The sequence below is a fragment of the Triturus cristatus genome, chromosome 5_2 (assembly GCF_964204655.1).
Source record: "Triturus cristatus chromosome 5_2, aTriCri1.1, whole genome shotgun sequence".
Classification (NCBI taxonomy): domain Eukaryota; kingdom Metazoa; phylum Chordata; class Amphibia; order Caudata; family Salamandridae; genus Triturus; species Triturus cristatus.
In genome coordinates, this window is record NC_140588.1 from 1,103,054,753 (window position 1) to 1,103,080,502 (window position 25,750).

At 43.1% G+C, this 25,750-nt stretch overlaps 1 long non-coding RNA gene across 1 annotated transcript; it reads right to left on the minus strand.

The window, feature by feature from the left end:
• Nucleotides 1-11,384: 11,384 nt before the first annotated feature.
• LOC146829776 (uncharacterized) lies at nt 11,385-17,508 on the minus strand. The gene is made up of 2 exons (XR_014962297.1): nt 16,290-17,508; nt 11,385-16,182 (listed from the first exon to the last, which is right to left on the minus strand). It is a non-coding gene; the product is annotated as an uncharacterized LOC146829776 (long non-coding RNA).
• Between the last annotated feature and the right edge of the window lie 8,242 nt (nt 17,509-25,750).

The following is a 25,750-nucleotide window of genomic DNA, read 5'->3' on the forward strand; positions in this document are numbered from 1 at the left end:
AGCTTTTTCACAATGGCACAAGAAGACTCAGAGTGAGATGATGGAGACACCGCGGCATACAATGATTGCCCCACCACCATAAAGCTCATTGCGTATACCAATAACAAGTACTTTTCAAAAGACATCTGTGTCAGGGCCACAGGAAAAGAAGATAATCCAGGGTACTATTACGGGCTTGTTTAGACAGGAAGGACACTAGGAGCAAAACCACCCACCCCCACATTTGTACAATGGGATGCTGGCACAAATGTTAGCGCTGGACCTCCTCCTCTTTATTTTGTGGGAGGAGCGGGATTCGTAGATTTTGTATCAGCCATCTGCCCAAAATGGAAGGTACCGAGTAGGACCTATTTTGCCAGAGTGTCTGTTCCTGCACTGCATAATGATGTGCTGCAGTTGGTTGGGCAAGCTTTGCAGCAAAGTGTTGTTCACACAATCCACCTGATGACAGACATGTGGACCAGTTGTCAGGCAACTGATTTCATGTGCATCACTGCACTTTGGTTCTCTTTTACAAGGTAAAGCAAAAGATATCTTCAGGTCTTGGTGCAGAAGAAAGTATTAAGAGCATTTGGCGGCATGCAACAGTGGCCATGTTTGCCATGGAGAAATCACATACAGCTGTAAACATCTTGGAGTAATTTAACAGCCCGTTGTATGAATGGCTGTGACCCAGTGGTCTTAGAATTGGATGTGCTGCCACGGACAATGGCAGTAACATAGTTAAGGCCATGTCAGACAGAGGCTATTTCAGGGTCATGTGTTTGGTCCACTGCATCAACCTGGTGGTGCAAGACTTCCTCAAATAGGAAGACATAGTCAGCAACATATGGACCACCTGCAGATGAATCTGTACCCATTTCAGCTACATTGTGTAGTTCATATAAACATATACAGGATCTGCACATTTAGAAAATTAGACAACATACACTGGAGGATTGCAGTCCAGACTGATTCTAGACACCGCTACTGGATGTGTTGGCCTGTATATCAGCTAGCTCACAGTGCCAATAGAAACCCCTCTTACCAAGGAGAGAATAGTTCTTAGCAACCATCGAACATGACAACTCTGATCCGTTAGGATCATGGAAACTGGATTGCTTTTAGTTCAGTCACTCATGCTCACTTCTTCTCAGAGAGGTACATAGAATAAACGGTGGGAACGTGTTTCAATAAGCATTTATTGAAACAGCGTCATTCTAGTGTAAATTAGGTGTGTTGAAACAACCATTAGACAGAAACAGATATAAATGATTAGAAGAACTAACAGAGTAAAAAGATGCTAGATTTCTACCACAGTGCTAATACAATGAATTCAGGCAAGTATATCAAATATATGACAGTAATAAATGTGTACTCCTGCGATGCAACCCTAACTAGATGTACCCAAGTGTACCTAGCATGTATGTGAGTGTAAAGTCAAGAATCCCTCTAGGATAAAGTCAACCCCATTACCTGAAGTAAGAGAGACTGTGGGACCCCATCTTGGTCTCGAGATGGACACCCCGCAAGGGATGTCCGCAAGGGATGTCAGACCACTGCGAGCTGGAGTGTCTGCGTGCAGGAACCTCAGAATCTCACATCAGTGTGTCTGCATGGAAGTCAGTTTCTCCTCTGACTAGCGTATTGATGCTCACAAACACTACACAGGAATAGAAAAAGGTTGCCTAGCGCTACATTCACCTTTTGTACCCTGATGCATAGGTGTGCACATGCAGTCTAGCATAGGATTTGTACTGGAAGCATCCCCTTGCAGTGCCAAGTCTTATCCCTAAACAAATTCTTACACATCACACACATTGTATATGTGCCATCCAGTGCAGCACACATGCAGTGTGCAGTATGTTTGGAGAAATGAAAGCATTATTTCTTTTTAGCTCTCACCTTAGGAAGCATTCATTTTTACGTCAAGTCCTGTCTGGCTCTGTTAATAGATCAGATTTTGCATTGAAACGCATGGGGGCTTTTGCTGACCCTCCCGTTATTGCCTCTGAGAAAAGGGCAGCATTCCAGCATAAATTCCCTTATGCCCCAGAGTTTGCGTCACTATGCATGACTTTGTGTGGCCTTGCCCTGGCTACCATACATAATTATAATGTGCAGATGTTATTGGTTTGTTCCAAAGATTAGGAGGGCTGTGTTGCCAAGGCTAGGAGTAACACACTGCCATCGGTTATACACTGACAGATGGATAAACTGGGATAAGCAACAGAATTTGGAACAATATTTGTGGTGGTTTCCTATGAATCATTTTAATGATTGGGCAAAGGGGATCATCTTACCAGAGTTCTCCTACAATTAAATCCTACACTCTTCTTTAGGACATTCATCTTTAATCTGTTTCTCAGTTTTCCATCCTCACATTAGCCAGCATCTTCACTTTCTATCGTTCCTTCTGTCCACAGTGTCCTTGAAGGGATGACCATCATTTAAGAATGTATACTTAACTTAAGACCTGCCAATGCCAGATTCAAAACCTTTCCAGATAGACATGTCTCTTAGGCCACCTGTCAATATTGTATCAACAATTACATTAGAAGACTAAACACTGGAATATGAAATAGTGGTTTCCCCAGGCCTCTGGTGAAGAACGAACCAGTCACAATATTTGGTTGCATGGACAGAGTATAGCATGACAGACGACTCAGGAGACAGCCACTTGTTCATGCTACTCAGCTGGTTCCTGCTTTATATAGACAGCATCCCTCTCAGCACAAACCAATGAGGGAGGGTGGCCATTTGAGGGCGGTACTCTCAGGCCACCATAAAAGAGAATGAAGACTGCACACTTGTTAAAGATGGCGAGCAGGCCAATGGTATATAAAGAAATTCATGTTAAGGGTCACCACTTATAGTAATCAAGCAGATCAGTTCCTCTGCTTGGGCTCTCAATTCCTTACTCATTACTGTTTCTGTGACTTACCGGTATTATATGTTTGTTGCTTTTGTCTCCCTGCTTCCGGATATCCCCCTTGTTGATGATGCAGTGGGTTACCTGTTACTTTGTGTTTTGAGCGGAAATCCAGACAAGCTTTGGAGCTAGTCATATAGTCTGCCTGCAAGCCTCAATCCTATCACTATGTTAGCTATATTTGTATCCCTTAATGGGTTTCCCCTCAACTAACAGTGCCAGCCCTCCCCTAGGTGAAGAATTCTTAAGCCCTTGATCCACAGTCACAGATGCTGTACTATATCCTTGCATTCCTGGATTTACAAGAACCCACCTGTAGGAGTTTTTTGTCTTTCCCCCTCACCTTTCCCTATTTTTCCCTTAGATTCATGTCCTCTTCACAGACCTTGACATAGCCACCGGTGGTGAGTGAACCCTCAAGGGGGAGGGATGATATCACTATACGGATATCTGAAAGACCATATTACAGCAGCAGCATTTCACAACAAGTTTACACATCTAGTGCTGTCACCTGCCCAAGCATCACATACACAATGAAAGATTTAGTCAATCTATTTAGGGCAGAAGGAACATGTGTTCCATGGAGACTTCTGCTGTGCATTCCTTGGGCTGCATGTCGTCGGGTCAGAAGAACAAATGCCCATTTCTGACCTATTTTCATCTATATCTTTGAAAGCATTGTTTAGCATTGTTTGAGGACTGCATGAAGAAACGAGGCGCTTCTGTGCACAACCTGAGGCATATGTGTGTACTGCAATAATAAAAATATGGTACACACCATGTTGAGTTTGTTTTCCTGAATCTGCCTCCGAGGCATCATTGAAATTCAGCCTTTGGATAGAATTTCAAGCACCCACTGTGCCCTGGGCGTATCCAAAACGCCCTTCATCTTGCCTACAAAGAAGAATATCTACATTTATCATAAAACATATAAAAGTAAATGTATTTGTTCAGTCAGATCTCTGTGTTGTTCTGCCTCTGTTCTGACTTTCTTGTGATGCTCCTTCAGTGTGTTGACTCTTCAGCTAATAAACCATAGATATTGGATATTAGAAAACAAATCCAAATATCTGAGACTGCAGCAAGTGAACCAGTAACTAATATTGAGTCCATAGTGAGCTTAGGGAGCAAATCTGGCAGGAAAATTGCAGTCATTGTATCTTACTAGCTCATGTGCACAAGCTGGTAATGGGGAGCATAGGACAGAGACACTGCAACATTCTAGCTATGGAGAGCATATTGTCAATCATTCTCATGGGAAGTAAACCCTTACTTGTGCTTCTCAACAGGTTTGAAGTATATAGAGTAAAAGTCCAAATGACAAACTACATTTGTGGCAGTGATGACATGACTTTTATTTTTTAAATGTGTTTATTAAAGTTTTACCCATAGCATTACATCATCTGCAGGTGCGTCGTGTTAAAACATGAACTTTTACTTTAGACAAGTGTTATCAATATGGCACCACAATTCTGGCACAGGATTGTACATTGAAAAAAACACATGAAAAAATTTTCTCCATTAAGTGAAAGATAAAAAAAGAGGAAAGGAAGAAAAAAGAGGAAGGCGAGGAACATCAACAAATAAAAAGGTTACTCCTCTGACCGGAGAGGGGGCAGCCATGGGCAAGGGCCACTAGGGGCGCCCTACAGCAGTTATCCTAATCCAACCCAAAGGGAGGGTTCTACTATACTAGTAACTATAACTAGGTGATAGATTGGGAAGGGTCAATACGTAATAGGTGTCTCAGGTAGGGCATAGGTTGTGTTGGCTTTGTGTTTGTGGGTCCATGTGTGTCCCACAAACTGGTGGGAGGGTGAAATCATGGCCGTGGCTCTGTTGATACATAATGTATGCTGGGTATGTGCATCAGTCGTGGTGGATGCTGCTCAGTTTTGGACTCCACATTGAGTAAGAAGTTCTCCCAACATTCCCCACCCGTGCGGGAATCCCCTCCCATACAGATGAGCTTCCACTCTGGTCCATGTCAGCTCTGAAGTTCTCGAGGTTCAAGCGTCCTGGCAATGGCTATTTGGCATTTAAGCACTACAAAGGACAGATCAATGAAACAGCGAAGATGTTTGTCCCCTTTGGCTCTGGGTTGTAATCTCAAAAGGCAGGATTCAGGTATAAGAGTAAGATTATGTTCTGATAATGCAGTCACTCTGGTAGTTTCCTCTAGCTAGACTAGATGCAACACCGTGCAGCCCCACACCATGGGAAAAACCACAGCATTCAATCATTTACAGTGTGGACATTCAAGGGAAAGTTCCAGAAACATGCGCTTAATGCCTTGTGGGGAGCGATAGGTGTGGTGTCCATAAATTAATTGTGTGAAGCTGAACCTGGGGTTACGAGATATCCGTTTCACCACCTGAAATGCCTGGGTCCGGCTGCATACGACAAAGGCTGTTGTAGCATTCCATCCCATTTAGTACTTGCCCCATTTGCATGGTCAGGAGGAGAAGTACTGAACGTTTCACACTGCACATGTAGTATGGCATGAAATCTTAGAAACTGACCTGTGCCCAGTCTGTAACTCTCCATGCCATCCTGGTAAGACAGGGCTGTCTGTTCACTATAAAGGCCACTTATCCATTCGACCTCCACATTTCTCCATGGAGTCATGTCAGCGTGTTGTACCACAGTTTGTAAGCGTGGTGGTTCCCAGGTGGCAATCAATGGAGAGTATGCAAAGTGAGGGCCTCTGGTGTTCATGTATCTGCACCAGCAGCAGAGGGCCACTTCCATCTGTCTTGTCTCCCCCTGAGGGCTGACAATGGCATTGGAGTGCCATGTTTATGTCCTCACACCATTTAGCACCTCACAAATGAGCGGTGATTCAGGACTATTCAGTTCCCATAAGTATGCCATCGGCCACTGCACTTGTGCGCCTGCATAATAGAGTCCGAAGTTAGGTCCCCCAGGACCATGGTCGTTTGAGCGTGATCAATGCTCCATATCAGTTGAGGAGTGATCCATTGAGTTCAGGGTAGAAACTGTAAAGAAGCACGAGTGGAAGGGCTAGAAAAAAGTATAGGAGTTGGTGTAGAACCAGCATTTTAAAGATCACTACTTGGCCCATCAAGGCAGTGACCGCCAAAAAGGCAGGGACTGGCAGATGAAACTGACTGCATTGTCAATGGTAGGTCTGGGCGAAAATGTTCACTCCGTTTGCGGAAGTTGCGAAGTTTTGGCATTTCCGCGTTCTGCAGACAACGCGGTGATGTCAAAACTTCTTTGATCCTCTGTGAAAGCGGAAGTATTTTCTTGTTCGCGCTTTAAAAATGTGTTCTAGCGTACGCATTAGCGACTTACCGGATCCCTGCGTTCACCGACACGTTTTCCTATCCGTTCGCGTACACCACGAGATGTTGTATTGTTGGTAGCCGGTCGCACTATCCCGCGAGAGTTTGCGATCTTGAACACGTCTTTCGACCCGGAACAGGAAATAAGCATCGCAAGCAAGATGGCCGTGCCCATTAGCGAACGCATGGGCAAGTTAGAGATATATTACCCCGCGAGCACGCAAAAACACATCGTGAATGGGCAGGAAAAGCAATCTCCGCGTCTTTGTGAAAGTTCCGCGTGCTCGCGGAGATTTAGAGCAATTTTGAGATAATTTGCGTAAGGCAACTATGCAAATTCAGCCCACCCCTAGTCAATGGTCCCCCCATAGTGTGGTATATCATGGCGCTTATATATTCAAAGGCTTGTAGAATCACTGCAGATGGTTCACCGTGGAGTTCAGCCCATGTGGGACTGGCCTATGCACTAGAGGAAATAAGAAGGATTTTGGCCAATTCACATGTAGGGCTTATTTTCTCCAAAGTTGTCAGCATACAATGAGATAATGTGATTTGTGCCTTGTTCTGTTGCTCTCTGGTGAAGCTGGCCAGTCAGAAGCTCCATAGACAAAGCGAAGATGAGGGGAGACAGGGGTCATCCCTTTCTAGTGCCCCTTCTAATGCTGAAGCTGTTGGAGATTAGCTGACTAGTCTTCACTCATACCAATTGGTCAGTGTAAAGGGTGCGGACCCAACCCAGGAACCCTTGTCCAAACCCCATGTTGGTGAGGGTTAAAAGAAGGAAATCTCAGAAAAAGGGTATCAGATGCCTCCTCAATGTCCAGTGATACCACTGCAGGAGCAAAGCTTCTGCTGGTGTGTTGTGCAGAAGGCATAGGAGCCAGAGGATGTTAAGAAACATGCTGTGACCAGGTATCAATCTGGATTCATCAGCGTGGATAAGCAAATAAATAATAGGCAGTTCGCAAATACTTTGTCCAGAATCGTGCAGTCTAAATTGCGCAAGGTTAGGGGGCAGTAGGAGGGAATTTCAAGCAGATCTCTCCCTGGCTTGGAAAGACCCATGATCAGAGCTTCATCAGCGAGTCTGGGAGGCAGACCCATACCTTGGCTCTGTTGAACATGTCAAGCAAGCATTGGCTGCTTTCAGTATTGAAAGCGGTGTAATACTCAACTGGGAGTCCATCAGTGCCGGGGTCTTGTTATGGGTAATCTGGGAGATAGTTTCTCATATCTCCTCCAGTTATATGGGTTTGTCCATTTCATTTTTCGGCAGGTGGTTCACTGATATGTGCCATCAGGGGCTAGAATGTTGAGTGCTATTCTACCCACTCTACACAATACTCCTCTGTTCAGCTGACCAGTCTCCAAGGCCCGTGGCCGCTGGATGATATCGTTACAGCATGAATCAACAGGCTGGGCCTGTCTCCCCCATCCGCTTCCCCCTATTCCTATCCCATATCCCCGTCTCCCGCCATCTGTTCCGACGATGCTCCACCAGTCTGTTCACCCCTCGTCGCTCTCTCGGCTTTTTACCTTAATACCAGATCAGCTGTCAAGCATCACCATGAACTCTTTACCCTACTCGACTCACACAAACCAGATCTTCTATTTCTCACAGAGACCTGGCTCTGCGACAGCTCCCTCCCTTCCCTACTGGCTATGCTTCCTGCATCTTATTACGCTCTTCGCCCTGATTGCCCGCAGAGAAATTACTTTTCAAACCCTAGATTGTCCCTCTATTGGATCATCGGACTGTCTAGTGGTCCGCTCACTTTCATTCAATTCCCCAATTACTTGTGTTCTTATCTACCGTCCTCCTTCTACCCCTCAACTCTTTCTTTTGAGCTTCCAAGATCTGGTGGCCACCCTAGTAGTCAACAATTCCTCCATTGTGGTACTAGGTGACTTCAATTTCTGGCCCTCTGACCCGGCCGAATGTTTAACATCTAAAGAGTTCTTGGAGTCTCTCCGCTCTCTCAACTTCATTTCCGCTGTCCACGCCCCAACCCATAGCCAGGGTCATATCCTTGAGCAGATCTGGTCCCTCAACTGCCCGGTAACCTCACTGTCTATTTCTCCCTGCACCTGGCCCGATCATTCCCTCATTTCTTTTTCCTTATCCCTTAGCCCAGCTCTTAAGCCCTCTCTCGCCAAAAACATTTGGGCGCGCTCATGGAACCGTGTCGATGTGGCTTCCCTGTCTGCCACACTTTCGGCTTCCAGCCCGGACCTCCGTGGGCTTTCATCTCTCGGCCAAGCACACTCCATCAACGCGTGGCTTCGAGCAGGCTGCGATTCAGTCGCCCCTTTAAGGCGGATTTCATCTAGGCGTTCTAAAGACGCGAATCGCTGGTTCAATGAGGAACTGAAGGCTCAAAAACTCAACGTCCGCCGGGCTGAGCGCTCTTGGCGGTGAGACTACTGCCCGATCCTTAGAAATCATTATATCACCCTTTTGGCCCTTTACAAAATCTCTATTTTGTTAACTAAGAAGGCTTATTTCTCGTCCATAATCCACACCGCCGAAAATCGGCCTAGAGAAATTTTCACCATTGTGCACGACCTCGCATACTCCGACAGGGCCACACTCAAACCCTCCCCCTCACAGCACCTCTGTGATTCCCTCAACTCTTACTTTCTCGATAAAATAGCTGCTATTAAAGCCAACATCCCCCTCCCCTCCCCGTCCTTTGTTAGCCCCCAGTGTCCCCCAGCTGCAGTCCGCCTCGAATCCGTCCCTCTTCTTACAGAAGATTCCTTCCTATCTCTTCTGCCTTTGGTTAAATCCGCTTCCCCTCTAGATCCTTGCCCAGCACACATCCTCAAACAAATCTACTCTACCTGTGTTCTGCCACCCCTTACCTTTCTAAATAGCTCCCTTTCACAGGGCATTGTCATTTCTCCTCTTAAATCGGCCGTTATCCTACCCATTTTAAAAAAACCTGGTGCTGACCCCTCGGTGTCTATCAACTACCGCCCCATTTCACTCTTACCTTTTCAGGCGAAGGTACTGGAACGTCATGTAACCAGAACACTGAGCACCTTTGTGGAGATGAACAATGTATTGGCCCCCAGGCAGGCCGGGTTCCGCCCCGCTCACTCCACGGAATCCGTAGTCTTGTCGGTCCTTGACAAACTTAGAGAGGGCATGGACATCAACCATCCTCAGGCCTTGGTCCTCCTCGATCTCTCCGCCGCTTTTGACACGGTTGATCATGCCATCTTACTTTCCCGTGTCAGAGCGGCGGGAATCGAGGGCTCGGCCCTGGTCTGGCTGTCCTCCTTCCTCCATGACCGCTCCCAAGCAGTGCATTTGGGTGATTATTCTGCGGATTTCCGTGCAGTTCAATGCGGGGTTCCCCAGGGATCCTCCCTCTCCCCTCTGTTATTTAATTTGTATATCGCCCCTCTTATTTTCGCTCTTCAACAGCTGGAGGTCTCCGTTTACAACTATGCGGATGACCTCCAGCTTATTTTCTCCCTATCTTCTTCCCCTGAGTCAATATCAATTTCCACTCAGTTATGACTTTCATCCTAGACTGGATGAATCACAACCACCTGAAGCTAAACCCTGACAAAACAGAGTTGGTGCTGACAGGTGGTTGCTCCAGTTCTTGGTCTTCTCCCTTCTGGCCCCCCTCCTTAGGTTCCCCCCCATTCCATCTTCCTCTGTTAAAACTCTTGGATTCAACCTCAATGATCAACTCTCTCTTCATTCCCAAGTCAGTTCTGTCATTTCCTCATCTTTTCTTTCCCTACATACCATCCGTAAAGTCTCTCGGTTTTCTCCCCCTCCGCACTCAAACTCATAGTCCTGGCAATGGTTACCTCCCGCCTGGACTATGGCAATGCCCTTTACTGTGGCATGCCCGCGTACATCGTGAGACGTCTTCAGCTGGTCCAGAACCAGGCGGCCCGCCTGGTTTTCAAATTACCTAAATCACACCATGTCACGCCCCTCCTCAAGTCTCTACACTGGCTCCCTATTCAGGAACGAGCCCAGTTTGAGCTGGGCTGCATCATCTTCAATGCCCGTGCGGTTCAGCCCCCGCCTATATCACTTCCGAAATTCATTCCTATGTTCCTCCCAGGGAGCTACGCTCATCCACCCAACAATTGCTCGTGCTTCCCCGTTTTAGAAGAAAAAAATGGGGAGGCTCCAAATTCTCCACACTTGCTCCTGCATTTTGGAACTCCCTCCCGGCCCATTTGAGATCCTGCACCCAGTACTCACTCTTTTGCAAGGCTCTCAAAACTTTACTTTTTACCCAAGCCTTCCCTTCTTAATGCCCTCAAGGTGACCCCGTTCTGCTGTTCCTCGGGAATTTCGTAGTACCTCACAGCGCCATGAAACCGCTCGGTGTACGTGCACTTAAGAAATATTTTAAACTCAAACTCATATATAACTCCCTGTAATCCCAAAAGTCCGCAATGTTGGCCAATTGCATGGTGACCAGCTCATCATCAGTCTGACAGATTGCATGAATAGGGGTGTTCTGCTTGTCCCCACAGGTGAGCCATGCTAGTATCCTACCCAAGTGATCCCCTCAGCCAGCCTGCTGTAGCATTTTCTGATGCCTATATTTGTGTCTGCCGAAGAGTACCTCAGCCTCATTTTACTGCTTCATAAGTGTTAAAGTTGTTCAGACAGGGCCTCTCGACAGGTGACCCATACTTCCAAGGATCAGAGTTAAAGTTCAATAGTAGACAGTTCCTCAAGCAAATGCCATTTCATCCCCCTGGAGGACGTCAAGCAGTGGCCACGTATTACCACCTCATGCACATTGCATTTGATGGCTCGGAATGAGGCAGAGTCAACATTGAGCTCAAAGTAGTGCTCAATGCATTGCACCAGATATGCGTGAAACAGAGGGTCAGAAAGATTTTCCACCTGCAATCGTCAAGGTGGTATGACTGGACGTAGTCAGCCAGAGTGCCAGGTGAGCAACAGGGGACAATGAACTGATAGGGTGTATCTTGAGTTTTCTACCCAGGCGAGCTGACCGCAGAGCCGATCGGTACATAGGAAGAGGTCTATCCTAGTGTGTACATCATGGACCTGTAGAAAATAGGCCTCAGCTAGGCCTACCAGTGCAAGGGGTTCGCCCTTCTCTGCACAGAGTCCTCAGACTATTAGAAAGAAGTTGGCACAGAATCTGAAATAGAAAATACATAGTTTATTAAACCTCAGGAGGTGGAACCACATTCACCCAGCACCCTGTGGTGCTGAATGAAGGTAGCACCCAGAGTAGAAGAACCATGGGTCTTTTATACCCACACAGGGGCTCAGGAAAAGGACGATGCAAGCATACATGAGAAGAGTTACATACATAGATGGTCATACAGAAATGCACCGTAAATAGTATAGGAGGAGCTAGCAGTTGCTGACTCTGGTAGAAACAACCTGATAGTTACAGACTAAAAACAGATGCATGGACAGTTAGATATTCCTGCGCATGTGCAGGGTAGCAGAGTCTAAGTATAGCCAGTCCTTTAAACAGAGCACAAGGGAAGACAAAATGGCTGCCAGAAATACAAAATGGATTCCACAAAATGTACAGGATAGCCTGTAAATACCAGATGGATTCTGCTAACGCTAATTTAATCGCAGCCAATTTACGACAGACGACCCTTTTAGCGTTAGCTGAAGACATCTCCCATAATCCAGTAGGAAAAATGAAAAATATGCATATTAATTTTTAATAACACATTTTTTTTTTCTTTTCATAAATTTCCTAATTCATTGCTAGGTGGGCATTTCTCATTCTAAATATTGTTAAGCGGGTATGTATGAGGTATAAACAGAAGTACAAAGGGAACAGAGAATTGGGTCATACAGATAGCAGGAGAGAGTAATTACTATTATCAGAAACAGAATTATTAGCTTTCTAGTCCTTAGCAAATCCTAGAACCATCCAGTAAAAACATTTTCAAGGTTCCCATGCATTTCAGTTACCATCAATTTCAATATCAAAGTATCCAACAGTACATATCTAATAAAAACATTTTCGCTAGACTTTTCCAGTGTTTCCTTTATGAGGGCTAGAGTATCTATCATTATACCCAATACAAACATTAAAGCAGTCAGACATATTATTTACAAAAATGATCCTGGATCCAGGGGACCAGGAGGACCATGAGAATTAGGACGAAGAGCTGCAAAGGGTTGCTCCTCCTCAAAAATGGGACGATCAATGGGGTACATTTTCAACAAAAAGAAAAAGAAGTCCTTGGGAAATTAAAGCCGCTGTACAACCAACCAGAGGGGAGTCTTCTCCCTGTGTCCGTTTGAGCCTCACAGGCAGGCTCTTGTTGTTCCCACGGTGGAGCTGCACAACTCGCAACTCAGGAATCATGGCCTAGTTTCAAGGGAAAAGTTTCTTCTTTCAGGATAGGGCAATCACCCACCAGGGCAAATGCGCTCAGCGATCCTGTCCAGTGTCTCAGGTAGTGCACCAGTTTTCTTCATTTCAATCTAACAGGCACCAGAGACACAGCACCTGTACCCTGAACTCAAGTCCTTCCCTAACTCCTGTATTGCTCTGCTGGCACACTGCTCTTTCGTTGGGGCCATGGATTGCATTCAGTGTGCCCAGGTATCTCCTTTACAGCCACTTTGGGACCAGGATTCAGAGGCCTGATGCTAGGATCTCTGAAGCAACCCTTGTTTCAAAGGGGGTTACCTCAAGCAAAAACCTTCTTCCCTTCCTGGTCGGTCTGTGACTCTCAGCTGGGCATCAAAAGCTTGATCCACGATTTCTCCTTTCTGATTTGTGACCCCGTCTTTCGCCCAAGATAGTAGCAGGGGTACGCTCATCACAATGCTTCCGGCCTTCTACCTTCACTGAGGTCCTGGTTGCCAGCAGTGCCTGTGCAGGTTACCTTCACTTTGACTTCAAGCTGGACTGGTGCTGACTCCTCAAGCTGGATCTGATGTACGCGCCCCTCTGGCAATGGTTGTAAAGCAGCAAATATCTATTGGTGGACAGAACAAAAGGTCTTTAGACAAGGCACAAAAATAATCTATCAACAGAGAGGATAGTCTCAGAATACTTCCTAGTCCAGGGACGCCCCATATATTAACAAGGCACCCTGGAACCACTTTCATATATGTGAGAGTAAATAAAACAACAGTCTGGACCTATTGGCAAGTATAAAAACTCTTTAGTGAACTGACAAGAGTAATACGTCACCCAATGCCAAGCAGTCAAGGAAGTCTGTGTTCATTTCTAAAGACCCTCAAGAAAAAGGAAATGTTATACACGTTTTACTCCTAAACATTGCATTATTTGTACAGGACTGCAGACACTTCTAAAATGATTTTTCTTAATTAAAGCACCTATATTGTATACTCAGGACCATGCTCTCATGTTATAGGAGCAACAGGAAAATCTAACACTGCTAATTTAACAGGGATTCCTATTACATACAGAACTAAAAACTTCAACATAATGGGTACATGTTCTCCAGCGGAACATCTTGTGACTAACAGACTCCTGTAAAACAATATTTTCCTCAAAAATGTTTGCTAAGGATCACATAGACCTCTTCCCTGCATTCTACATTTTCACAATCCAAACTATGCAACATTAGTTCTAGTAAGGACTGTCAGTTTATTTACACAGACTAGCTAATAAAACTAGCAATGCCCTTGCAAAACTGTATGTAGCATGAGAATAACAAACAATAGTGGTGTTGTCACCTGAGAATTTTCAAACAAAAACTACCCACAGCTAGTTCCCCTTAAAGATCAAATAAGGAAACAGCAACCTAGACTACTCATCCTCTCATAATTCCATCAGAGAGGATGGGTAGTAACATAGAAAAATATATTTATTCGTTTTATTAATGCTAATAATGTTTAAAACAGTATTACTGAATAGCCAATTTAATGTCTCATGGTTATTTCACAGACAGTTAAGACAGGCTCAAAAAAAAGTAAGAAAAAGAGAGAGAACACATAAATTTGCCTACCCTTAATTTGTAGAGGAGCTAGCCTCCACTCCCCAGTTTTGACGGTAAGAAACCTGTACCAGGTTTCATTCTGTCAACACAATCAACCCCAATTTGTAGCAACTGGGCATAAACAAACTCTGAGGAGCGAAATAGCACATTTCAGCTAGCCAAAGAACATATTCCTTTAGCAAATGTACTAGTGCAACATGAGACCGCATGAAGTCAAACTGAATCCCATTGCTTCCTGAATTCAACCCTAAAAACATTTATACTATATATATATGGCAGAGCCATTGTCCTTTAAAGAGAGGTCACATATACTATGTGCATTGAGTGCACACAAAAACTTGCTTTTACCAAAAAAAAAAAGGGTAAGCAAAAACCTCTTTCTTCCCCTGCCATTTCGTCTTTCAAATGTCGAAATGTCAAAGCAACGTTGTGCTGAGCCCTACAGGCTTCTAAATGTAGGACTTTGACCTATAACCTATGCAGCTGTTCCCCAGCATGCATGCAAGGTTTTCATGTGGTGCTTCCAAGTCAAAGTGACCCTAAAGACCGAAGACAGAGCAGCAAAACCCGCTCTGTGTGTCTACCAGCAATTTCAGAGGTAAGCTTAATAACTTCTGCCAATTTTTGTACATTGATATGTATAAGCAGTGTGCCAAGGGTTTGTCTAGCAGTATAGATGGTCTATGCTTACATATGTGCATTTACTGGGGCGTAAGGCAGTTTAAAAACTGATCTGACTGGAGAAAACTCATTTAAATAGTGAATTTTAACCCAATTTCGACTTTGATTTTCAGGGCACTTAAAAATTAACATCCTACAATGTTTTTGCATAATAGTCATCCCCAGAATGTCCTCTACATATCCCAGAGATGTGGCATCAAAAATGTATAATGTATACCCTTATAAAAATGAGTTTTGTACGCCTGGGTAAAGTGACATTTTCACATGTAATTGACCCCCTATTGCTGTATAGCACGGCTTAAATGCAATTTGGATGCTAGGAGGTCACAGTATCATTATTAGGCATTATAAATAGTAAAAAACGAATTTGTTTTTGCACCTATTTGAAATAACATTTTTTTTTTTATATAATCAAAATATATTCTAATCATTTTGATGAGTCTACATATGAAAAGCGAGCTGCATCCCTTGCCTATTATATTGAAACACATTAATTCTTAGCCCTAAGCACAGAAGCTTATCTTGAAACATCTTAAGTCTGCGCCACTTTTAAATGAAGGACAGCCATTATTATTGAACATCAAAAACCACTCTTATCCTTATTTTAAAAAAAAGGCATTAAGAAAAGAAATCCCTACTGTCAATCTGCAAAAATAATGAAACTACATTTCTAACTTTGGAAACAGCAGTCTGAAATGCAGAATTTTACTCCGTGTTTTTGACTTCAACTATTCTCTGTAGCCGGAGTCCGAAATAGAAATGGTCTTGTTGACACAGCTGTTTAACACGTAAAGGTGTCGAAATTCACACGCCTTGCAAGTCAACCCTTCAAGCCAACACAAATCTGTCGTGCTGTATAATGTGAATGCCTTTGAATACCCTATACAAAAGATAAATGCTGTGACATTTTGTATCTGAATTTAGTCTATTGTAAAACACACAATTTCGTTTTTCTCTTTACACAGGTCATCTTAATTTTAACTTTCTAAAGGTAAAACTCTTATCCGATAATCCATGTTAATTTTGCGCCACAATTTCCACTGAGAAAATTAATTCTCAATTGGAAAATCGTTTTTATATAGGCATATAGCCCTTAAAATTTCAAGCAAGAGCATCATTTTACTTTTTGTGTAGGATTAATGCAACAGTTTAAAAAAAAAAAAAAAACAGTTTTCTATGGAAAGTCTAACTGGTCTTTGCACAAAATAGGGCAGAGGAAGGCTCCTTGGGTTTCGTTCCTCAGCTGCCCTGTCTCATCAGAGAAGCTAAACCTCAGCGCAGAACCGGGCCACAGCGAGTGCTCCTAGCCCCCACCTTTCTCCAAGGCTGTCCTGCTGCAAGCATTACACATTTTCATGTCAGTGAAGCTTTCTAAGCAGTGATTTCACCTCCTGGTTCACTCCTCTATTTTTAGCCCCCACCTTACAAGCTGCAAGGTCAAAATCTGCCTTGCACAGCCCTGAAGCTGTCAAAGACAAAAAGCCTTCCTAATGTTATCTAAACTGCAATAATTTGCCCTATGGAAACATTTATTTTAATATACAATTTCTTTTCAAGGGTCATAAATTTAGGTTCAATTCTCAGATTTAGCAGGTTCAGCTTAAATTAGAACCTACAACCCTGTGGACCCAGCACATTGGCTCACTGAACCACCAAGAACACAAAGCTGCATAGGAACAATTTGCAAATTCGAAATACCCACAATTTTTCCAAGCTAAACTTTTAACGGGTCCCTAATTACTCTTCATTAATACTTTTGTACATTAAGGGTGTCATCAAATCACAGGGGTTGCTCTTTCTCTTGCTACACCCCTCTCAATTTCCTTTTGCGACTTATTGATGGTGATGAGACCAAATTAAATTTACTCCTTAACAATTTCACTTCTCAGAATTCTTTCACATATTCACAGTCATTCAATCACACACTTTTTCCAGTGCTAGCAACATCCAAAACACAATTTACCACACCATAACATGTAAACACACATTTAACCCACAGATCAACACTTAAGACAGAAACAAAAGACAGCCCACAGACTGTACTTAAACCAAACCATTTGTAAATACTAGTTGCAAGTCATATTCACCAGATTTGGCTGGCAGAACACCAAAAAAAAACGCTCTGCATCTCATCACTTATGAATGTTACTAAGTGCACAGACCAGGATCCTTTTATGTACATATTTAGTTCCTCGGGGTACTAGTCACCACTTACAAGTATTTTTATTCCATAATGCGCTGTACATTATAGAAGAAAGACCATACTTAATATACATATCCCTATTAGGCGTCCCCTCCGAGGGGGGGCCAGTTGTGCTTCATCAAGTTTCATTTTGGTACCATTCCAAAGGCAACACATCTTTTGAAGTGTGCTAAAGACAGATATGCCAAAAAATAGTGCAGAATATGCAATATTATAATCAAAGTAGCACTTAAGGTACCTTTAGTACGATGTGCCGTTCAAATCAATTCAGTTAGAGAAAATTCTCCTCATTACCTGCCTATGTGAATTGCAAGTCACATATGTCAAAACAAACCAAGTTGGCCAACACAAAATATACCATACTCATAGCCACAGTAAGCGTTACTAAACTACCTTACCAATCACAGGCATCAAAACCAACAGCAAGCGCCGCAGACACTTACCAATCACTTGGTGTTCAGATTCATCCTGCCAAGTTCTAAAATCGACCAAATGGTCACTGCACGGTGAATCAACAGAAGAGATCTCAGTCGAGGACCGGTGCCACCTGGATGGTCAGATCAGAAAGAAAGGAAAAGTCGCCGTGGATGCCAAGACTCTGGTCTTATCGGGCAGTGATCACGTCCAGAGCGAGATTCCAATCCTTCGTCGCGACCAATCCTTTGGGCATCCGAGTCACCGATGAGCCCCACATTGGGCGCCAATTGTAGAAAATAGGCCTCAGCTAGGCCTACCAGTGCAAGGGGTTCGCCCTTCTCTGCACAGAGTCCTCAGACTATTAGAAAGAAGTTGGCACAGAATCTGAAATAGAAAATACATAGTTTATTAAACCTCAGGAGGTGGAACCACATTCACCCAGCACCCTGTGGTGCTGAATGAAGGTAGCACCCAGAGTAGAAGAACCATGGGTCTTTTATACCCACACAGGGGCTCAGGAAAAGGACGATGCAAGCATACATGAGAAGAGTTACATACATAGATGGTCATACAGAAATGCACCGTAAATAGTATAGGAGGAGCTAGCAGTTGCTGACTCTGGTAGAAACAACCTGATAGTTACAGACTAAAAACAGATGCATGGACAGTTAGATATTCCTGCGCATGTGCAACGACAGACCTGGGAATAGTAGGAGTATTTGTGCTCCAATGTGAGTAATACTCTCCATACATAATTCTTGTGCATCCATATGAGCATGTGATAAAAGTGCTGTGTGGTGCCATTGCAGGCAGCTGTGCACAGGGAGTGAACCGGTCAAGGCTCACATCTGGCACACACTTAAAATCACCTCCCCGCAGCCTCAGGGGCCTGAGTCCTTAAAGAGCACCAGTTTGAGTGTATTGAGGAATCCTGCTTGGTTTGTATTGTGGGCATAGATCGCTACCAGTGTGAGGGGACCTCCATTTAGGTATCCTTCTAGGATCATGTAGTGTCCCTCAGTGTCAACCCTCTTCTTGCCTCTGGCAAGGGTGACACCCAAGTCTGATCCCGATAAGAGCCCCACGGATGAAAGTAAAAGTGGATGTGCCGTCCACCTGTCTCTTCAATTTTGGTGGTGAGATACGTCTCCTAAAGCATTGCAATGTGTATGTGGCTAAATTTAAGGTGTGCATTGGTGCGATACCTCTTGGTTGGAGTGCCCATACCACGCAAATTTCAGTTAATGACATGATACTGCCAGATATGAGTGTCAAGTGACACCCCAGCCATGGATTTCAGTAGCAAGGTCAGCTGTGATGGATGTGAGAACTTCATGTTCATCCGACTGGCATTTAGTTGCTCCTGGTAAGACCCCCATGTGTAGTCAGGTGCTCCCGAGAGGCATGCATATGAATAATAAATCTATTGGTAGGCATAACCAGAGCATTTTTAAAACAATATCAACAAAAAACCAGATGCTCCATCAGAGCCTGTCCAAGAAACCATAACTGTGAAGCAAACACAGTGTGAGAAAAAAAGCAGCTTTTAAACTTTAGGTAGGAACACTGGTGGAACGTGTCACTGCGGTGCAGGTCCAGTCTCAACATCACCTTGTGTCCATGCTATAGGCCCATGTTGAGTGGTAGGCCATCCAACCACCAAGACAGTACTGCTTACCTTTAAGGGTATCAAACCCAAGAGAAATCCTACCACACCTGGTAGGTCATCCCAGGGGACAGAGGACAGCGTATATGTCATCTGTTGATCAATGGGTGACTGTCAGGCCCTGATAAACCACAGCTGTTGATCAAAGTGAGCCACCTGAGTCTGATCCCAACTCCAATAGGTGGTCAGAGCCGAATATAATATGATAATAATAATAATAATATAATAATAATAATAATAATAATAGTAATATAATATCCACGTTTGTAAAGCATGAACAATCACCCGTAATGGTCTCTAGGCGCTGGGGGCCATCGGGAAGATTAAGCAAGTTATTGCCCAGAGTCACTTGGTGCTGGGCTAATCTGCTGCCGGATCGAACCGTGATCCCCAGATTCCGGAGTCAGTCGCCCTGGCCGTGGTGCCACACCCCAGAGGTGCATAGGAGTTCATGCTATGGAAGAAGGCCTTCAATACCACCGCTGACTCGTACGTTGTTGCTTTTGTCTTGAGGGATCTGCATTTGTGCCTCCTGGATTTGGGCACCAGACAGTCTGCAGCATTCTAGTCCTCAGGTGGAGTGCAAACCAGATCCTTAGCATAAAGCCAGGTCCATGGATCTTCTGATGAGTGGAATATGTTGATCATTTTGCCATCTATCACACTGAGTTTCGCTGAAAACAGAAGGGCATATTTAAATTTTGGGAGATTTTTCTTAATTTTAGAGAAAGAGCTCTGGTGGTGCTGTACCTCCATAGTTAAAATCAGGAAATCCCATGATTGTTAAGTTTTCATAGCGCCAAGGGCCCATAATGCAAAACCATTTCAGCAGCAGGTCACTATCACGATAATTCAGGAAATGAGCTATGATTGGCTGTGGTGGGGTGCCGAGTGGGCAGCCCAGTGTTAGATGTGCCCACTCAATGCAGAATTATGGTGCCTTATCTTTGAGAACTGACTTCACCAGGCATTCTTCACGGAATAATTTCATGCTAGGACCTTTTAAGCATTTGTGTCTTGGCTAGCCCTCTGCGTCTGCCACTGTGCGATGTAGGTTAGCAGCCTCCTCTTCATTAGGTTTTAGCCATTCTCTCCCTGGCTAAGATTAGCAACAACAATGAATTTGTACTACAAGAAGCAGACAAAGGGGGCAACATTGTCCTGACAAACAGAAAAGATTATGCGTCAGAGATACACAGGTAACTTTATATCACAGTCTGCTACAAAAAACGGATTGTGAATCCTTACCCCACTGTCTCCATTGTTTTCAATGATAATCTCAATCATTGGAAGGAGATTTGTCTCCTGTCTGAGGCATAATTTAGATTCTTACAAGTGGAACATCAAAGGTATCCATAATTATAAGTTTTTCCAGAAATTTCCACCCGGTCGGCCAATCATCTCCGGTATAGGTTCCCTTACAGAACCGATGGCTCAGTTTGTAGACTCTTTTCTTCAATCTATGGTATGCAATCTTCTGACTTACATTAGAGATACCACTGATCTGCTTAACAAACTAGATGATCTCAAACGGGTCGAGTCATTGTGGCTCGTTACATTAGACATGTAGTCTCTTTATACTTACATAAGAGAAGAATATGGCTGTAGAGCAACAGAACACTTTCTATCATCCCGTAGAGCAAGCCAATATGATCATTGTAAGATGTTACTGGACATGATCTCTTTAGTCCTCAATAACAACTTTTTTCTCTATGATGACACTTGGTTCCGACAACTCCAAGGGACCATGATAGGGTCTAAATTTGTCCCAGCATATGCTAATTTATTTATGGGGTGGGTGGAACTAGTAGACGCCTGGGCCCCAGCAGCTGCACCCTGGACTAAGTCCATCAATTTTTGGGGCGTTTCATTGATGATATTTTCATCATATGGTCAGGAACAGAAATTACCTTCAAATCATATTTTTACCTGAACAGTAATCCATTTAATGTGAGGTTCACCATGACAATGTCCCAAGTCACGATTCAGTTTTTGGATCTGCTGCTATATAATCAGAAAAACACCTCACAGAGTACTTTATTCAGGAAAGAGACAGCTGTCAATAGCCTGCTGCATTTCCAAATTTTGCATCCCCTAGTACTACGAAAGCAATCTCCTATGGGGAATTGGTTTGCATTAAGTGAATCTGCAGTGAAGACACAGAGTATATAGATCATAGTCATCAGCTAATACAATGACTCAAACACCTTGGATACAAAGATTCTGTGCCTTCACAAGCAGTGGATAGAGCAAGTATCTTAAAACGTCCTGAAATATTACTACCAAAAAAGGGATCTAACAAGGAACGTTTATCATTCATTACCACAAACTACACTCTGAATCAAGAGATGTTTAAGATTCTTAAAAAACAGTGGTATTGCTCAAGGGGGTACCTGGAGTAGGTAATCTTCTCCAGAATAACCCAAGCATTGTGTACAGAAGGTGCAGAACTATTAGAGAGGTAGTGTGCGCGAGCTATACACGGCCAAAAAAGAAGGTGCAAGACACCTGGCATGCCCGTCCTTTAGGTTTTTTCCCATGTGGCGGGTGTAACATTTGTCACTTAGGAAAGATCACAAAGACGTTTGAATCTAACATAAGGAGGACTTAATCTAAGACATTACATAAATAGCTTAACACAATATGTAATTTATGTGTGCGTCTGTGTATGTAGGAAAATCTATGTGGGTAGTACTGCTCGTCTCCTAAAAACGTGCATTCAGGAACACAGTAAAGCATGCGTTAACGAGGATACCTCGTATGCGTTAGTGTGCCTTGTGTGTGATTCAGCTAAGAATAGGTCCAATTTTAAGTTCCATGCAATTGGCCACCTACCAAACATTTAGAGGGGAGGTGACAGGGAACGCCTTCTACACCAACTGGAAGCTAAATGGATCTGTAGATTGAGATGTACTCATTTTGGACACAAATCACTTCCTATGATTTTTTACCGTGTTTTATAATGACAGCTTTAAACTATGTCTGCTGTTTACTTTCTGGACCAAGGATAGCAGTTAGTTAAATCTTATTGCCTATATTATGGCAATGTTAAATGGAACAAACTGTGAGGTCAGATATTTTATTGTGGTGATATCAACAAATGGGAAGCAATTTTGAACACTAGATATTGGTGCGGCTTTGAGCCCTCTTGCTCTTGCTCTATCTATTATCTGTCCCCTTGATGATGTTGTTCTTACTTATTCATTGCCCTGGCAATATCACCAGTTTAAATAAACAGTAGGTTTTTATCCTTTGCACCACTGCCATATACTGTATAAGAGTGATGGTATGCTTGATGTTCTGCCTAATGAGAAATTTATGATGACATTCCAAAAAGGAGTTCAGAACAATGATATGGTTTTTATGTTCGACACAAAATTATGTATTTTTGAGGTGTCTGCAGAAATTCTGTAGACGCTTAGCCACTACAGACACAGGAATAACTATGTAATCCTCTTTTGCGTGTACTGTTGCTATTTCATTTAATTTATTGGCACATTGCTGTGACTTAAATGTTTCTTTTTATTTGAGGACACTCCGTACAATGTACGCTATGAGATAGATTGGTGGTGCAGTCTTGTTGCGCCGAATGTCATGTCTGTGTGGCTCAATGGTTGTCCAGGGGGACCTTCGGCGTGAGCTGGTGTTCCATTGGGGTTTTTCACAAAGTGGAACAATCCACGCAGCGCAATAGGTGTAGGTAGGTAAGGGGCAGGGCTTGAGGGTAGGTTATTTATAGAGGGTCTTTTGGTGTTTTTTTCATCGCTGAGGGGATTTGTGTAAGCATAGTTTGTATGTGACCCACTCCTTTTTAGAGTTGTTTCCTGTAGTATGCATATGTATTTAAAAAAAAAATAAACATTTTTATATGTCATGTTAGGACAGGTAGCAGTTCTTCCACTCACTAAGTCGTTCTTTTAATTCAGTGCTTTTTGTGGCGATTTGGATAGTCTGGAGCAGGCTTATCCTTCCCTCTGGGGTGGGGGAGGGTGGACGGGAACCTTGTTGGGAAAAATAAGAGGAGGTAAAGGATATGATGTGTTTGTGCAGCACATGGGGTATTTCTGAAAAGTCTTGTTGGGATTATTTTTGGTTACATTTATGATAAATGTTTTTAAAGCATAATGACAATGTAGAATTTTGATATATCTATGTTTGCTTTGAGGAAGCGTATTTCTGTTTACCTGTCTTAATAAAGTGACCTTTTCTGCTAAGTCAATAACAGTGTGTGTGGATTGTTGTTATTGCGCGATGCTGCGTACGTACATCGCCTGACGTCGCTGGTTACTCGTTATTTAAAGTCCTCCCCATCCGGCATGGCAGTTTACTCTACTTTGAAAAGAACGCGGCAGTTAAACTTTGTCTACTATGTTTAGGTTAGTACAAATGGGGTGAATAAGGAACAGTAACCTGTTATAAGTGTGCGCTTTTTACTCAACTTGCGATACAGGCTCATGTAGAGGCTCGGTTTAGCAGCACAAAATTAATATCCGAAAGTAGTAAACATTACCAAGTGTACGTGTTCTGTTAAGTATCACAAAAAGTATTTTTCAAACATGGTTAATGTTGGGTAACAATACTAAGCACGTGTGTTCTTCTTACTTGTGTTTACATTACAGCCCTGTTTTCTAGCACGAAACAGTATGCGCTTTGGTTTTTGATTTTATTAAATCCTAAACCTCGACGATGCTACTTTTCTACCTGACCGTATGAGATAGGCTGCACCAGGTATATGTATCTGTCTCTGCTTGATGCACATGGGTTTGTAGGTTCTTCATTTGTTATGGAGCAGGGACTTTGTCCCATCTTTCTCGTCTAAACACATGCGATGGTGGACAGTAGCTTGTCTGTGTCTCTGTGTGGCTGTATTTTAAATGTTTGTATCACAGATGAATGGTAGAGGTTGCACCCCCTTCCCTTCTGTAGATAAAATGGAATGATTGCGGTATATGTGAGCATGTTTTAATGTTTTGTGACTTCATCTACGTGTTCCTTACTTTGAAGATTAGTTGCACTAGATCTGTAGGTGTGGCGTTTTTTGAGAAACGCATACCTTTTGGTGCTTCTTAGCATTTACTTACTGTAGTCAATATCTGTTTGGTGTATTTATATTTTTTTAGAAACACATGAAAATTCCACATGAAGCCTTAGTTCTAATGCTTGGGTTAATACCCAGTAGCACTCATTGGACTATTACTAGTTGGGTATCAATTTCAATGCTGTCTTTTCAGACTTTAATCGCGATGTTCGACTGTCCTAGTTTGACTGCGATTGACTGGTTAGTTACTAGGTACTAGATCACACTCTCTGGACTATGATTAGATAGGTATAAATCCTAAGATGTACTTTATTAGCTGCAAATTAGAACGCTTGTTTTTATATCACAAGGCTGATTGCCATTTTGGTTGACCACCTTTCTTTGATTACGGGTTTGTGCTGCCATAATATGTGTGAGCAGTAACATTATGGTTTGATAAATTAATATCCTGTGTGAGGTTTTACATACTTGCGATAGTTGCTTTACTTGACTTGTTAAACCACGAGGCATCATTAACTCGGGGCACTATGTGTTGATGGTGCATTCATATGCTTGCCGTAAATGTTAGCAGGGTATTTCCTCTTATTCTTTTCTCTTCTCCTTTTTGGTTGAGTATTTGTCTTGTCTTTCTCTTTTCACTGATTGGTCTTTCCTTTACTCTTGCTCCTCTGTTCTATTATTTTACTTTTATTTTTGTAAGTTATTTCTTTTGTCTAAATTCTTATTCTTTCTGCTGATCTTTATTACTGGTTTTACGATGGGGATTTTAATATAAGCTTGTAGCTTGACATTTTTTATGTAATAAATATTTATATATATTCATGGTTGAGTGTTAGTCGTGTCTAGTGTAGAGAATTATCATCTCTTGTCCTTGTATTTGTCAATAATTTTGTGATTTGAGATCTATTCGAGAATACAGACTTGTGTTTTACATGTTTTGTACATGTGTTATTGTATGGCATTGCTTCTCTTTTACTTTTTTGATTTTGTACATTGTGGTGATTTTGTTATTTTGTTATGTCTACAGCCCTGAAGAAGCCTGGAAGGGTGGAAGTGTTGGCTGAGTTGCATTATTTGCCTGAACAAACTCATACTATGAATAAAAGGATTGAAGACAATATTTGAAAAATGTACCTCTGTCATCGTTTTTCTTCTCTTTGTTACTTGGATTAATCCTAGAATTATGTTTTAGATGTCTCTGTATATGCGCCCCTCTTATTTCTGTGTTCACCATTCCTGTAGGTACTGCACTGTTGGTCTCAATGTAGTCAGGCCTGACTCTTTTCACCCACTCTGTCTGCTAATTTGCGGTTCTCAGCTCAAATTTAAATCTAGAGAGACCATAAAAATGCTGGACTCCGGGGAGGTTTTGGTGTCCATGATAGCCTCAAGCACCTTGTCATACAGTGTAGAGTGAATTTGAAGGCTTGATTCAAGATAATGGAGGCTTTCAAGGGTCCTGTCAACAATGGACAGTGGATTATTAACCTTGGGTTTCACCATCTTGGTAAGCCAATCTCAGGAGTGACCAATTGGAAACCAGCGTAGCAGATGTCCG